This window comes from Mytilus californianus, unplaced genomic scaffold (assembly GCF_021869535.1).
Source record: "Mytilus californianus isolate M0D057914Y unplaced genomic scaffold, xbMytCali1.0.p SCAF_37, whole genome shotgun sequence".
NCBI lineage: Eukaryota > Metazoa > Mollusca > Bivalvia > Mytilida > Mytilidae > Mytilus > Mytilus californianus.
The window spans coordinates 45,518-58,883 of record NW_026262687.1 but is presented as its reverse complement, the minus strand read 5'-3'; positions in this window follow the sequence as shown (position 1 = coordinate 58,883).

The window sequence follows — 13,366 nt, the reverse complement described above, 5'->3', positions numbered from 1 at the left end:
AAAGAAATAAGGAGGGAATGTTAACTTTACCTTTATTTGATAGAGTTTGAACATAAGAAAATAAGTATTGTCTTTTTTAAAGACAGATATCAAATACATCTAAAAAAAGATCCAATTTAACTTCTGTGTTTTTGGAATATATTCTTTCTTTAAATCAATAATTCATCTAATGTAAAATATTTCTGTCACATTTTAATTAAGATTTCCACAGAAACGAACAAGGAATGAACCGCATCGAAAACAATTTCTTGACAAAGTTGACAAACAATAAAACATTTGATCTATGATATACCAACTTTTTAGAATTTTGGATCCCCAATGCTCTTCAACTTTGTACTTGTTTGGCTTTATTAATATTTTGATCTGAGCGACACTGATGAGTCTTATGCAGAAAAACGCGCGTCTTGCGTAATAAATTATAAGCCTGGTACCTTTGATAACTATTTACACCCCTGGGTCGATGCCACTGCTGGTGGACGTTTTGTCTACGAGGGTATTACCAGCCCAGTAGTCAGCACTTTGGTGTTAACATAAATATCAATTATATGGTCATTTGTTGTTTTTTTTTTTTAATTTCCTGTTTCTTATCCCAGGCATAGATTACCTTAGCCGTATATGGTACAACTTTTCGGAATTTTGGATCCCCAATGCTCTTCAACTTTGTACTTGTTTGGCTTTATAACTATTTTGATCTGAGCGTCACTGATGAGTCTGGAGTAGACGAAACGCGCGTCTGGCGTAATAAATCATAAGCCTGGTACCTTTGATAACTATTTACACCACTTGGTTGATGCCACTGCTGGTGGACGTTTCGTCCTCGAGGAAATCACCAACCCAGTAGTCAGCACTTCGGTGTTGACATGAATATTAATTATATGGTCACTTGTTTTTTTTTTTTAATTTCCTGTTTACAAAAGTATGAATTTTTCAAAATACTAAGGATTTTCTTATCCCAGGCATAGATAACCTTAGCCGTATTTGGCACAACTTTTCGGAATTTTGGATCCCCAATGCTCTTCAACTTTGTACTTGTTTGGCTTTATAACTATTTTGATCTGTGCGTCACTGATGAGTCTTACGTAGACGAAACTCGCGTCTGTCGTATTGATCCTGATACCTTTGATAACTATTGATATCATCAGTATTTATTATAAAGTTCCATTTCCTAAGCAACGTACTACTAACATATGGGTTTACGTATTTCCGTTGATAAGGAAATAACTAAAGGACATTCAAAACCTATAAACCGACGAAAAGGTATAGACAACATGGCAAAATACAACTAAAAACCAAATAGCAAGAACCTAACCATAAATTTGGGATAATTTCGGGTGCTCATTGAAAGGTTATCATATCCTGCTCCACTAGTTGAACCCGTTATGGTTTAAATGATAATTACAAGTTACTAAATGAATCTCATTCGATGTGCCAAAACCGAAGATCCGAGGACGGAACTGGTATTACGTGATTATCTACAAATCAAAAGAAAACAAAACATACATCTGAGTATATATAATTAATTTACAAACAAACATTTGTGATTAGTGGACAGCTGAAGACCACCTCATGATGCGGGAGTTATCGCTGTGTTGAAGGCCCATTGGTGGCTTCGGCTCTGTTTTGCTCTTTGGTCGGGTTGTTGTCTCTTTGACACATTCCACATTTCTTTTCATTATTTTATCTGAGTTACTTTTAAAGGAATTTAGATTCGTCTAGTCATTTTCTAGTTGACTATGTTGATACTTGTGTTTATTTTAATATTTTTTTTTCAAACTGTTTCCATAGTGCGTTTATACTGATACACGCTGTTGTTTTCGAGTTGCATATACGTTTATTCACTTATTATATACGAAATTTGTTTTTGGTTTTGTCAGCAGGAAAATACGGATTGAACCGTATTGGCATAAGCAAATAGCAGATGAAGGACTAAAAAAATCATTGAGTTTTTATTATATTTATTAGTATAATTGTTATTATAGTTATTACTATTATAATTTTTTAAAATTTTTTTCGATATTGAATCTTTGAAAATTTTGATCTTTTAAAGGACATTTTGTTCAAAGTTATCTCTCCCTTTCAACATGCTTACACACATATTGCGCTTTTACATTCTAATTTACATTTGTTCAACTATAACAAAATCGGAAGTGAATCATTTTAAAATCTACATGACGATCTTTATAGCAAACACATTACATATAATTAGAGTATAATTATATTTTTTCGTTGTGTTTTTTCTTTTTTTGCTTGTTGATTTTGAGAAATGTAAATGAACAGCATGATAAGTACCCTTTAATGAAAAAATATTCACATTTCTGATTCAAACCATCTCAGTGATGTGCAAATTTATAAATTCTGTAGTTTTTGATAGTATTATTTATCATCTCAAGTTTGAGAAATGTATCCCTCAGTTTTAGTTTGTGATTTATTTTCTCTCAATCGATTTATGACTTTCGAACAACGGTATACTATTGTTGCCTTTATTTTGTCAGTGAATTATGTAACGCTATTATGAACTAAAATTTAATTCATATTTGTATGACGTTCCTAAAATTTTATGAAATTAGCCCGTTATATATTACCACAAGCAGGCGGTAGTAAATCGGACACATTATACTTTTTTTTCTGCGTTTGATCTTTTCAAAAAACGGAAAACAGTGTGTAAAAATAACTAGACAGGTATATTATTCCTTTTAGATAATTGATGTATGTAGTCCAAACATATCCGTAATTAATTGCAAGGGAATATCTGTGATATTTCAAACAATGAAGTCAAAATATGATCATGATGTTACTCTTTCTACTAAGATTTTTATAATTGGATTCTTTATTTTCAAGGAGACTGGATTTTAAGTATTTGTATTTTTATCTATTAAAGCCCTGGGGCCTGTTTATCGAAACTGTCCTAAGATCGGTTCTAAGAATTTCTTAAGACGTAAAATATGATACAGTTAGGACCTATTTTCGACATGTCTCAGCATGTACAGGATTATCTTAGCAAGGGTGTAAACGAAAATAGAAAAAGTACAAATGAAAAAATGAAGATATTGAATCGAATTTAACCCTTAATTATTATTTCAAAAAGATTTATAATTAGAAAACATTAATTAGTTTTAAATCTAAAGTAAACAATAATTTGTATACACTTATGTTTAAACTGTATGAAACAAAACATAAGCCAAAAGTTTAACTACGTTTATATGAGAATTGAACAAACTAATTGTAAGTAGTTAGAGCTAAATATATCATCGGTATAAATTAATATGTAATATGTTTTGAGTTAATTGAATTTGAAGTGTCACTGTTTCATACTTTAAAAAGTTCAAATGCAAATTTCGTGCATCTTTCATATCAATACGGAATACTTCAATATGTTTAACTGCAATGTAAATATGTGTTAATATGAGCAAGAGTCAAAATCCGAATTTTACCGATGCAGAACTACAGACTCTCCTCGGCGAAGTGGAAAAGAATAAAATAAGCTCTTTAGTAAACTGTCAAATACGGGGAGAATCCATTATTTTATAAATTAACTATATTAAATATATCCTAATATTAGGACCATCCTAAGACCATCTTAAGACACTTCAATTGGTATCCTAAAGTAAGGACAATTCCTACGATTATCCTAAGTTGAAACATGATTGATAAACCTACTTAGGACTTAGAAATGTTCTAAGTTGGTCTAAGGAAACGTCCTAATCATAAGAGAGCTTCGATTGACAGGCCCCTGTTGATTAGAAGTGCAAGGTTTTGTCTGCTTTCAAAATATTTCTATGTGAACCCGTCCTCGTTTTCTAACTACAACCTGGGCATTTTGAGGAATCGGTTTTCCTTTAGTTGCCATCACCTTTGTGCGACTTTTCCTATTATTTCGTATACAAGTTTTGTTTATACATGTATGTCTTGTGAGCGGATGTGGTGAGAGTGTATTTATATATTGTATTGTATTGCATTGCATTGTATGTATTGTTGTTTTGTGAAGTTTAACTTTCTGGTGGTAAGATTGTCACTGCCAGGTTATGCTACTGGGAAAGCAAATGCTCACACAAAATCTGTACCGATACAGTGTGTTGAATGTCCTTCTTTTACACCATATCCCAATGTGGTGCTATTAACAAAATATGAAAATATAGAACATACATTCATATGTATACAAACGGAAACTATATGTGACACATAATTTATAGGTTTCGGTATCGGATTCAAACCGGAACTTGAAATTTACTGGTAATATCAACTGTGAGGGAAAAAAGGGCCCATTGTCTTTAATTAGTCATATATAAAGTTGAAAACTTTGATTCGTCGTATTTACTTCATGCGGGCTTAAACATTTGACTTTGTTATTTTTGTATTATATACACGAACTTAAAATAAGTATGATCTTTTGATTCAAACAATTTTTTTCTTTAGACGACACTATGTTTACATGTTTTTGTTTACTTTTTCAATTCTTCCTCTCTTCTTAAGACGTTCTTATCCAAATCACTTGGTCACTACGGTATATAAAATCAACAGTAGTATGCCGCTGTTCGCATATCATCGATTGAGAGAAAACAAATCCGGGTTACAAACTAAAACCGAGGGAAACACATCAATTATAAGAGGAAAACAACGAAACAACTGAAATACTGAAGTGCAACAGTAAACAAGCGACAATGCAACACACAAAGAAACAAACTATAAGATAACAATTGCCATTTTCCTGACTTGGTACAGGACATTTTAAGAATTTTTTTTGGGTGTTGAACCTGGTTTGTGGCTAGCAAAACCTCGCGTTTTTATGGCAATGTTAAATATAACGTATTATTTAAAAAAACATACAAATGTAACCTGGTAGATGTTTTCAGAAACTTGCATCGCTAATGTTAATAAATCATTTGGTGCTCTAGTCAAATGAATAACATTCTGATTCTGTGTCTTTTTATCTTCATCATTGCATATCATAATTACTTTGATATCAATATTTTTCAATTTTTCAATTTTTCAATTGTCATTTATTTGTGCTCGTGAAAAACTGAGGTTTATTTAACATACTACAATTATAAATATACGATATTGTATTTCTCTTAATTTTTTATGTTATCTGAATCTGTTTGAGCATTAATCAACAAGTCGTTTTATATCTGATCTATTATTCAGAGAACAACACAAGGATGAGATCAAATTTACATAGGTTTACTATTTTTAGATATGGAATCTTTTATTATACAAATTATAGTTTAACACCTCGCTTATGTAGTCTTGACGCATACATAAGCTTCGAATGTATGATTCTGGAAACCTTTCTACAGTGTGTGCCTCCGAGAAAAAGACAGAAGTAAACATATTTGTTGTAAATATTGATTATATCACTAATAAATAGGTCAGTTAGAAATAATCAAGTTCGGCTAATAGTTGTCCTTATCTTAAAACGAGTCTTTCACAATTAATAGATGATGTAAAAAATGCCTCTTTTCTAGACAAACATGTAGCAACATCGCTCAAAACACAAAACAAAATAAAAAACGTGTGTTGTACAATAAAGCTCATTGCGTCGGTTTGGATTATTTCCTTACTGACGGGCAGTTCAATTCGAATATGGTATGTCAAATTTTTTTACTGCATTATTCATACTCAATAGGTTGTATATTACACAATTATTGGTCATGCGATCCACGTTGTTTGTTAACGTTTAAAAAGATCATCTAACATCATGACCCTATTCACATTTTAATCAATATCAATTTGTTTTGGAAAACCAGTTGTGCAACCATTAAAAATAGATCAATGTTTTTTTTTTAATTAAAACAATGCCAACAATCTTATAAAGTTAAATATGTTGGCAAGTTTTAGCATGAAGTACCTTCTTGCAGCTTTGTAAATGTATTTCCTTAAATAACTTTAATGTCGGCGCTTCAAGGATATATCTTCTGCCATTTCTTACTGTATTGTTTTAATTATCAAAATAACATGTCATCATTATTTTCTTAACTTAGTATGTATTCTTATATATGCATTGTATACGTAATGGCTACCTTGAAATACTGGGACCTTCTTTTAAAAAAATGCTTGTTTTTCTTTTAATTGTTACTTGATCCTCCAAAAACTGTTGAATAAAAATTATATTTATGGTAACAATTTTACTGCAAACATTATATGCGTAATAAGTGTATCAATATCCTTTCAGTGATTGTTCGTCAGCAAATTATTTAGCAATACACACCTAATACAGATGTCGAGGAGCTTAAATTTGCAATCCCCCGGGTAACACATCCCTAAGATTATTAGGCCTTCTCTGAAAGTCATATTTGGTATTTGAAGACCTGCATTTTAGAACTTGTTGTTGTGTAATACTTTATCGTTTGCGATTAAAGAGAGGCAAAAGATACCAGAGGGATATTCAAACTCATAAGTCGAAATTAACCTTACAAGACCATGATTGAAAAAGAAAAAGTCCTACAGATAAACGAAAGTACACAAAAAACAACATAGAAAACTGAAGACTAAGCATAACGAACCCAACCTGTTCAACACGTGGCATCCGTCGTGTTTCTCATGTAAGTAAAAACCCGGATCAAATTCGGAAAAAAGGACCGGACTGTAGTTACGGCATTGGGAAAATATTCGCTATCATCTGTGAACCGGTTATTCCATAACGGTCAACCAACTCGCGATGGCATCCGTAAAACGTACGAAAGGACGAATTTACCTTCACCCTTTAGCACTCTTAGTTGAATAGAATCTGTGAGCAGGAACCCTTAATCAAGGAAATCAAGAAAGGACATACAAGTCCTGGAATATCATACCAACTGGGAGATATGTACTCCATATGAAAACGCTGCTGGAATGTTGTTACATAGAAACAAAGTAATCACAACTGAAAAGCTGATATAATCGAATATGTCATAAAGTTCTCTTTTAACTGACTCTCGTTGTCAATTGCTAAATGTAATTCAAGAAGTGAGGCAGCTTTAACTGCCTTTCACAAAGGTGTAACATGGCTTTAAAAAATCAATGCTTTTTTCCCCTTTTCTTTTCCTTTGCTTTGCGTGTTTTATTAAAAAAATACGAAATGTTTGACGAATAAACTTCAATGATATAGATATACATATAACTTTGAGTCAAACAACTGACTGATTTGTAAATTAAAAGAAAAATATTTACAGACCGTAATGTGTTATATATATCTTTTATTAAGCGATTTAAAACCCTATGATGAACTGAAATTTGATGATCGTTTGAATATTTGCATGGGATCCAGTCTGTAGTATAGTTGTTATCAGATGACGGTAATCAATTTTACGAGTATAATATTATCTTTTTTGTTGGGTTTTTACATTAAGTCAAACGAGTTTAGTTTGAAAATATTGTCTGCAAGGTGTATTTTTGTTAATATTTGATTTATATGTTCGTTATATTTCGCTGAAAATATTTCATTTTGCTAGGTATTGGGAAGTTACTGATTTAGAAAAATGATGAAAGTAATAAGATACATGTACGCAGTCCATTCAAATATTAATGAATGGCATATTCATATTTTTGAAGTGAAACTATTAAAATGATTTTGTCAAATAATACCAAGATTTCGTCTCTTGATTTGACGCCTGTTTATCAGAGACTCTTGTGTCAGCAAAATGTAATATTAAATTTGTCTTGCATTAACTAAAAAACATCAAAAACACGATAATGGTCCTCTTTACATATATATCATATTTTATACGATACATGTACGAGAGTTGTCTCATTGACACTTATACCACATCTTCGTACATCTATGAAAGCGAATAACATGTTTTTATGTAATTAAATTTAAACAAAAATAATAATTAAACATATTAACAAATCCAAATAACGCTTTCTTTTTTTCCTGTTTTGTCGTATTTCTTTGTTAATAATGTGAAGGGTTGATTGCAAAACTTAGTTTCTATATAATAGAAACGTGGAGGGAATGTTTAATTTCCCCCTATTTGATAGCATTTGGAAACATGGGAAATAATATTGGCTTTTGTAAAGACAGATATCAAATACATCTAAAACAATTATCATATTTCACTTGTATATGTTTGGAAGATATACATCTTACAATCATTAATTCATTTAATGTAATATGTTTCTCTTATATTTTATTATGAACGCCATAGTAGGAACAAACAATGAATGGACTCCTCCTATTATAAATGTTTACTTAAAATCAATATTGACAAAATAACCATCAATTTTGATCTATGACAAACTCGATATTTTCACTATATATTACAAGTTCCAGTTCCTAAGTTACAGACCAATATTAAATAATAATAAATACCTACATCCTTTTCATTGTGCGTTCAAGTGTTGTATTCCCAGAACAGGATACTTTATTTATCTAAATTACAATTGAACAAAGAGTTACTCTTTATGTACCAAAATTCAACTCCTATATAACCTTTAATGTCACAGTCAACTAGTTATTATATAAGAATATGATAAATCCTCAAGATGTCTTTGTCTGTAAATGCATTTAAATCTGAGTTTCCCAATTCTTATAATTTGTTTCCCATTCGCAATTAGTTTTTTTTTTTTTTTTGTCAGCTTGAAAATATGGGTGAAACAACGTTGACATTTACAACATACATATGAAGGCACAGTTTCAATAAAATTGGTAAAGAACTTAAAAAACAAACAATAGACCGTAAAAGTGTAAAATGAGACCGCTGATTTTGTGTTCTTTCAACAACTGTAAATTATGTATTTTTCTAGTAATTTTAAAAGTTTCGTGATAATGTTGTCATTAACATTGATAATTATGATAAATTGAATCCCTTGAGAGAGGGGTTTTATGCTGTATGATATGGAAGATTTTGTTATCGATCTTTATTTCAGTACTTACCATATATCGGATGATTCAGTAGCACAATATTGTGTAATGATATATAAAGGCAACAGTAGTGTACCGCTGTTTGAAATTCATTAATCGATTGAGAAAAAACAAATCCGGGTTACAAATTAAAACTGAGGGAAACACATTAAATATAAGAGGAGAACTACGACACAACAGAAACACAACATTAAATACAAATAAATGGGAGAACATATAGGACAGAGAAACATACGAATAATAGCTAACAAAAGGTACCAGGTTTAAAATTAATACGCAAGACGCGCGTTTAGTCCACACAAGACTAACTAGTGACGTTGAGATAAAAAAATGTTCGAAAGCCAAAACAAGTACAAGGTTGAAGAATATTGAGGACCAAATTTCTACAAAGTTGTGCCAAATACGGCTAAGGTTATATGTCTGGGATAAAGAAAATCCTTAGTATTTAGAATAATTCATACTTTTGCAAACAGTAAATTTATAAATAAAATGACTATATAATAGATATACATGATAACACCGAAGTGGTGAGTAACTACAGAATAAAAACTGATACATAAAACAACATAAACCAGCACATAAAAATTTATAGCCGAGTTAACCAAAGAGATCAACGCAAAAAAAAGTTGACGTCACATTTGAATTTCTGAAATTTCCCCCAAAAAAGGATAGAATTAGGATAGAATTTAAGATTTAGTTTAAAATACTCGTATAACATTTATTTACAATACCAATTATTCTAACATGACGTTCTTCAAACGCTTTGAGTACACACCAGTGGTAAAATATGAATATATTGTTTGGGCTGTTCCGATCGTACTCCCGCGTCATATGCTTTTTTATGAATGAGCTACCCGACGTCATAGAACGATGACGTAAGAATTTAAGCATTTTACGGGAAAATACACGCTTGTGAAACCGAAAATCATCACAACAAGGAAACGTAAACAAACGATGCTAAAATGTGTTATATAAGCCATTTTTTGTTTCCATATAAGATATATAATACTATTATCATTTAGATTCATTCAAACCTATCTAAATATGTCATTGTAAATAGTTTTAGCATGCCATTTATTCAGTTTGCTCCGTTCCTTTACGTCAATTTAATAGTTCGTTTATTTATGGGAACGGCAAATAATGCCTTCACCTAGAGCGCTTCGATCCAAAAGAATTGCCGTATTTGTCCTATTAGAATCGAAATAATTCATGGGGGCTTGAATACATCGTGATTTTACCACGGGTTGTCCCTTTATGCCGATATTTTACCCCTCGCCATCGCTCAGGGTAAAATAATTGTCATAAAGGGCCAACCCGTGGTAAAATCACGATATATTCAAGCCCCCATGAATTATTTCTTAAATATAAAATGTGGTAGTAATTAGATAATTAATCGTATTATCGAGCTATGTCGGTGTTTCTTCTAAATCAAACTGTAAACCAAATATATCGTATAAATTTAGTTAACCCATACTAAAATCTAAGTAATAAACTGGGTGATTAATTATCTTTACCATAACACGAATACAACAGAAAAAAAAAAATTTACAACTACAAACGATAAGACATTTGACAAAATCCGATGAGAATAACAAATATAACATCAAAACTAAATACATGAATTTTGGATAGAAAAGTACCGTGACACGTCTTATAGCAATGCGAATTCACACTCAGCAAACCAGTCACAATTGGGAATAAGTCACCTTCGGTAATTAAAAGATCAGACGACGTAATGTCAAACCACAATCTAACATGTGGTAAAAATGTCCTTAGTTAGTTTGGATAAAGACACATCATATAGATCGACCAATTCATGATGGTGTCCGTAAAATTTACGGAGTGTCATTTTTAATATGTCCTCCTCATAACTTTGTTGGAGCAGTTTCTGCGTTAGGAGCACACTCCTGTATATGAAGTCCGTATAGTGTGAACATGCACAAGCATAACGTATCAACTGAGATATGTAAACACCATACGAAGAGGCAGAGGGTATGTTACTGCTGAGAAATGGGAAATTGATAATTGGGAAGTTGAAATCGTCCCGTTTATCATGGATTTTCGTGTGAAGTCGTCCATCTGTGTCAATATTGAGGAAACGATCAAGGTATGAAGCAGTCCCTCTAGTATCAGTAGTATCCTTCATGTCAAGATCACTGGGATATATGAGATGTAAGTATTGGCTGAAATATGGGTTTCATACGTTTTGTTGAGTGGAAGCTAGTGAACTGTCAGTTTTCAAGAGAACCATCGGACAAGCATTGTGTACCATTAGTTTTATTTTGAAAATGTATAATTTTAACAGAACAAAATTTGCAACATCCTCCGACAGTTTGTGATATTACCTAAAGGCAATTTTAGGTTATGATGGCCAAACACCTTTTCTATTCTGGCTTTATTACTTTTAGACGTTTTGCTTAATCGATTTTGATATGCTTTGTGCTATTTCCTGAAGACGATGTTAGGTTACAATGCCCTAACACATTTTGTATTCTGGCTATTTGTCTTTTAAATGTGATGCCTGATCGATTTCGAAAAAAAAGAAATCAAGACAAAAATGACATGTCATAATATCAATATCATAAATTTCGTTTTTCTGTTACTTCTTGTGCTTGTCTTGTTAATAAAACCTACGTGACTATATTGATAAATACCCGTCAATAAGTAATACATTCTTATTAATTTTCTTTCTTATTTAAACAACCTCACCAAAGTTTGAATGATTTAATATATCATAAAAATAAGCGTAAACTTTGTATCGGTCAAAATTAGTACACGTTCTCTATTACGTGAGTAATTTGATCTGCATTTGAACCGTTTTCTTATAGATGATGAAAGCTGGAATGTTATCTAGTACACCTCAGGTTATTTATTTGAAAGGATTGAATCTTCCTGGCTGGATCGTGACAGTTAGTTAAAAGCTAACGACGTCAAACAATCTAGTAACAGGTGAATACTATCTTTAAGATATTTGGTTGATTGTACTGTTACCAGTATTGATTTTTTTTATTCTTAAAACGAAATTCTATTGATTTTTCATATGTTTTCCCGAAATTTGTTGTGTGTAAGTTCTTTTTTATACTTTGAAAGTTTTTTTTCCCCCATCTTTTATTGTTTCCTAAATTGAATGCAAACGTGGTCACAAACATTTGAAAATAAACTACGCCGAATAACAATGTTGGTTTATAATCCATAGGTTTTAATGCTTGCATGTTGATAGTTAATATGATTTCACATCGTGATAAATTTAGTGTATTTGTATATCAACTAAAAGTGAAATATGAGTATCGTTAATTTTGTCAGTGTATTTTTACAAAAAGATATACGAATAAGTGGTATGAGTGCAAATGGGACAACTCTCCACCAAAGACACACCTTGTAACAGTAAACCATTATAGGTCAAAGTGTGTTGGGTAAAATAGGATGCACATGTATGGGAAGCCATTTGGTGCTTTAATTTTGGTTGATTTAATTGAACATTCATTTTGATACATTTATTTGAGCTGTTAGTTTTATGATTTTTGCAGTCATGAGTATGATGAGTTAGCTAAGTTTTTATTTTTGTTTTTTGTAGCATTTTACCAATATCACAGCACACATATGTGAAACTCATTGTGTCTTGATTTTAGGAGTTAATGATTATACCTGTGTGTGGCCTATGATTATACTATACACTGAGGCAGAACATTGATGAATTCATGTTATAGAGAAATTCCAAATAACTGCTCATTCTTGTGAAATAATGGAGCGGAGGTTATTTGGACTTAAAATACACCTATATATTAAGAACGAGTCTTCAGATTATGTTATAGATAATGCATGTTTTAAGGTTTGTCTCGTCGCAGAACACACCGCGGGTGTCATGTCAGTATTGATTAAATGGGCAATCTTGGCACTCTGAGGTGTGTTCTACGACGAGAAAAACCTTGTAATGCCATCAACCATAACATCTATACAACAAGACACAACATAGAAAACTAAAGACTAACCAACACGAACCCCGCCAAAAAACGGGGGGTGGTATCAGGTGCTCCGGAATGTTGCTCATGTTATTACAAACCCGGTAAATAGTCTAATTCGGTAGGTCAAATTCATGAAAAGGGAAGGGGATGGTAGTAACAACGTAAGGAACATATCCGATATCATCTATGAAACGGTTATTCCGTAACGATCAACCAACTCATGATGGCGTCCGTAAAATTAACGAAGGGATGATTTCAACTTCATCATTTGGAACTCTTGGTTTTATAGCTTCCTTGTGTGCAGCAAACCACTATCATAGAATATATGATAGGAAATACAAGCCCGGGAATATCGTATCAATTTGGAGATATATACTCCGTATTCAGGCGCTGCTGGAATGTTGTTACATAGAAATGGAAAGTTCACAATAAAAAAGCTGGTCATGTAGAGTGAAAACGTGTGATTTATTTTGTTAATAGTTAACTTAAGGAATTTAAGATTGAGTGATATAAGAATATGCTTTGGAAGCATTTTGTTTTCCTTGATGAAACACTTTTGATATAA